The 3,929-nt window shown below is 44.4% G+C and overlaps 1 non-coding gene across 1 annotated transcript; it reads right to left on the bottom strand.

Annotated features, from left to right (window-relative positions):
* Positions 1 to 3,555: 3,555 nt before the first annotated feature.
* On the bottom strand, positions 3,556 to 3,659 carry LOC143986244 (U6 spliceosomal RNA). Its single transcript, XR_013276457.1, has one exon. It is a non-coding gene; the product is annotated as a U6 spliceosomal RNA (small nuclear RNA).
* Between the last annotated feature and the right edge of the window lie 270 nt (positions 3,660 to 3,929).

Genomic DNA, 3,929 nt, shown 5'->3' on the forward strand with positions numbered 1-3,929 from the left:
TTGAAGTGCAAAAAATAGTTCACAGGCATTGCGAAAAGCTCTATACTTGCTGCGATTTCCCGAAAACCTCTCCGGAGTTGGGACCTTGGGCTCAGGGGGCATCATAACCACTGATGGCGCAGATAAGACCTGGACACGCTCCTCCAACCGGGAATAGCCTTCTTGTAGAGATTTAACAGCCTGGGTAAGTCCAGCAAGATGACGGCATAAATCATCCATAGCAGAATCTCCCTGCGTGGGCTCAGACATGGCTGCCTGATACTGTCACATACCTTAAGGCAGAGCCCGGAGTGCAGGGAGTGGCTTCTCGTAGACCTCTGACTCAAGAGACCCTGGTGGTGATGACAGGGGCTCGGGAGCACAGAGGGGCACAAGTGCCTGACTGGATGGTAGATGTAAGAAGCAGCAGACCGTTGATGGTGGAGGTGTATTGTAGTCCAGTAGCGGAATGCAGGCAAAGGTAAGGTTCAGCAGACAGCAGAATGATTCCTGTAGTCCGGCAACGGGATGCAAGTGATCGCAGGGTACAGCGAACAACGGGAGGGGTTCTGTAGTCCGACAGCGGATGCAGGTGCAAACGGGATACTGCGGGAAGTGGGAAGAGTCCAGTAGTCTGCAGCAAGAGGTAGAAGGCAACAAGCGCAGAGGGAGTAACAGCCGGGTATGGTGGAAGACTGGGAGGTGTCCTGTAGTACAGCAGCGGTGAACAGGCAACTTACAGATGACGGATGGTGTAACAGTCCAGGTCAGGCACAGGCAAGCAGATCAGGTACAGAAACGGAATCCAGAAGAGTAGTCGGGTACAAAGCCAAAGTCGGGGGGCAGGCAGCAAAGAGCAGAGTCGGGAACAGGCCGGGTTCAATACGGATCAGGATACGGATGCAGGTTCAGGTTCAGATACAGGTTACCAGGAAACACGGGAACGCTGTTGATCAGGCAGCAAGGCAGTGAAGCAAGGATCCAGTTTAAATAGCGCTATTGCCGCCAATTGCGTCAAACGGCCGTGCGCGCACCCGCGTGCGTGCTCCCGCGCGCACCACTGATCGCGGTAACGCTCTTGAAACTGCACAGAAGATCTCCTGCGACTTACGCCGCTCGGACGCCTGTGAGAAGGATCTTCCTGACACTAGATTAGAGTTAAGTGATATGTTTAAAACATAATATCCTGCCAAAATCCCAAAGTAATGAACACAAAAAAGAAACATAAACCCCCCAAGAACTTCATAGGCAGAGTCAACCCTATATACAGAAAAAGCAAATGCCAATCTTTATTATAATTATTATAAAAGGACCAGTAGGTCAAAAAGATTCAAAATATCACAAAAGATGACATACAAGTACAACATTGCACCATACAGTAATGCATATACCCTGCTAATCTGAGATACACCAAAAGAACCTTGGTCAGTCTGGGTAAAATTATTAGGCAGATCCCAATGTATTTCGGAAAAGAAAGTCCTTATTCAGGAAAAGGGGGTAAATCATATAAATCTATAATGTACTGTAATTATAACAATGAGTAAAATGCAAATATCAAATATATAATATTGACAGCAATTAGATAGGCTGATGCTTAAATACACTTAAATTATGCAAACGGGAATCCATAAAATCAATAACAGGTCACATGAGGCTGATTTCTGCTGTCCCCCAGAGATACTGCAGTGAGGGAAACCCTGCTGTCCACCGCACACCCACAGAGGCTATCCATGCACACCAGGTGTTCACAGAGGTGACAAATGCCAATTCTTACCAGCAGTAAAAAAAATTATGTAGCATGTCTCACATGTCTCATGTCTTTACAGTAAAACTGACATTTACAAAGGAAAAACATCTATTACAATTGCCATTAAATGCCATTAAATTCCCAGATGCTTTGCTCTGTACAAACAAGTGGCCAAGGAATCCCTTCAGCTATTCCAGACCCATATCTAGAAGGGTCATCTGGGGACCCCACAAAAAAAATGCCATGGAGTTTCCACCAACAATACATACCAGATCCTTATCCTATTTGAAGGTCTGGTATAGATGTTAATGTGCAGCTCCACACAAAAAAGAAAAAAAATATGTAGGGTTCCTCCTTAACCTTGATAAACGTCTGATATGAATGTCAAACAATAGAAAAAAAAACAGTGTGGGATCCTCCCATCCATTAGGGGTCTGGTTCATGTGCTAACAAGGAATAAACTGATAGGAGAAAGCAAGGCCTATCTGTGTTATTTAAGTGCAATAGAGAAATGTCAGGGCACCAGTCTGGTTCTGCTGTCTAGCAAGTTTGTGTAAATCAGGAATGAATAAAAAAGTGCGAAACCTATGAAAGGAAAAACTTTTTTATTTATGTAATGATTAGTGTAGTGTAGTGGCCCATGTAGTGTAGTGGACAGTGTACTGTAGTGGTCAGTGTAGGAATCAGGCTGGTCAGTAATACTGTAGGAAGGCACTTGTGGTGTAGTGGTCAGTGTAGTGTAGTGGTCAGTGTAGTGTAGTGGACAGTGTAGTGTAATGGTCAGTGTAGTGGTCAGTATAGTGTAGTGGTCAGTATAGTGTAGTGGACAGTATAGTGTAGTGGACAGTATAGTGTAGTGGATAGTGTATTGTAGTGGTCAGTGTAATGTAGTGGACAGTGTAGTGTAGTGGACAGTGTAATGTAGTGTAGTTGTCAGTGTAGTGTAGTGGTCAGTGTAGTGTAGTGTACAAAAAAATAAATGACTTCTCCTGCGCTCTGGTGTCTGGATCTTCAATGTGTGATACCGACAGTTTCATAAGGTAGTGTCTAAAAGTTTTGCAGCCCTCCTCAGAATAATGGGTATTCAACGCTGGAGAAAACAAAACAAAAAAGGAGGGCGCACTGATATAGTGCATTACCATAGACAGAGCTTTATTCAAAACCAAACATATACCAAAATGGCTCACAAACGAGTATTTATAAAAGGCATAATCAATACAGCAGGGTCCACCTCACCGAACATCAACAGGCCCGGATCTGATGTCAAGTAAATGACCGATACCCCAACACAATGGCTGACACATTTCAGGGGAGAACCCCTTTCCTCCGAGCCTAGACGGGCAATGGTTTCTCACTGTAGTGGTCAGTGTAGTGTAATGGTCAGTGTAGTGTAGTGGGCAGTGTAGTGTAGTGGACAGTGTAGTGGACAGTGTAGTGGAGTGGTCAGGGTAGTGGACAGGTAGGTCAGTGTAGTGGCCAGTAGATAAATCAGGTAGGTTAGTGTAGTGGTCAGGTAGGTCAGTGTAGGAATCAGGCTGCTCAGTACTATTATAGGAAGGGAAGGGACTCAGGGAGTGCCAAAAGTCCTCAAGTTGGGGGGGGGGGGGGCGCAAATTACTTGCCTTGCCCTGGGCGCTGACAACCCACGCTAGAATACAGGTAAGAAAATATTGAGCGACAACAGTAGACAAATACATCCGGAGAGGTAGAAAGGTTTGACGACACCCATGGTTCCCCATATGGGTACACACAATAGCGAAGGAGTATGTGGAGTAAGGGGGCCTTCACCAGAAACCCAATAACAGAGTGCATCTCAGATATAGGCATTAAAAAATATGGAACGCCTCACCAATTTGTGTTTCATCCTTGTGTAGGGGCCATGCCAATCTTTTCTGTATCATTCCAATTTTGGTATATGTCCTGCTGAAGTTACTTCGGCTTTGGATATCTTTTTATATCCCTTTTTCATCTTTTAAACCTTCCATTACCTTGTTATGCAGGTCTTTTGACAGTTCTTTTCTGCTCCCCATGGCTCAGTATCTAGCCTGCTTATTGTATCCACACGAGAGCTAACAAACTCATTGACAATTTATACACAAATACTAACTGCAATTTAAAAAGCCACTGATGTGGGAAATGAACTAATTATTGACATTTTCTTTTCAAATATTTTATTAGAGTATAAAGAACAGCTGTATACAAA

Source organism: Lithobates pipiens, unplaced genomic scaffold, assembly GCF_037356315.1.
Source record: "Lithobates pipiens isolate NorthernLeopardFrog02 unplaced genomic scaffold, aLitPip1_a1.2 Scaffold_16, whole genome shotgun sequence".
Taxonomy (NCBI): Eukaryota; Metazoa; Chordata; class Amphibia; order Anura; family Ranidae; genus Lithobates; species Lithobates pipiens.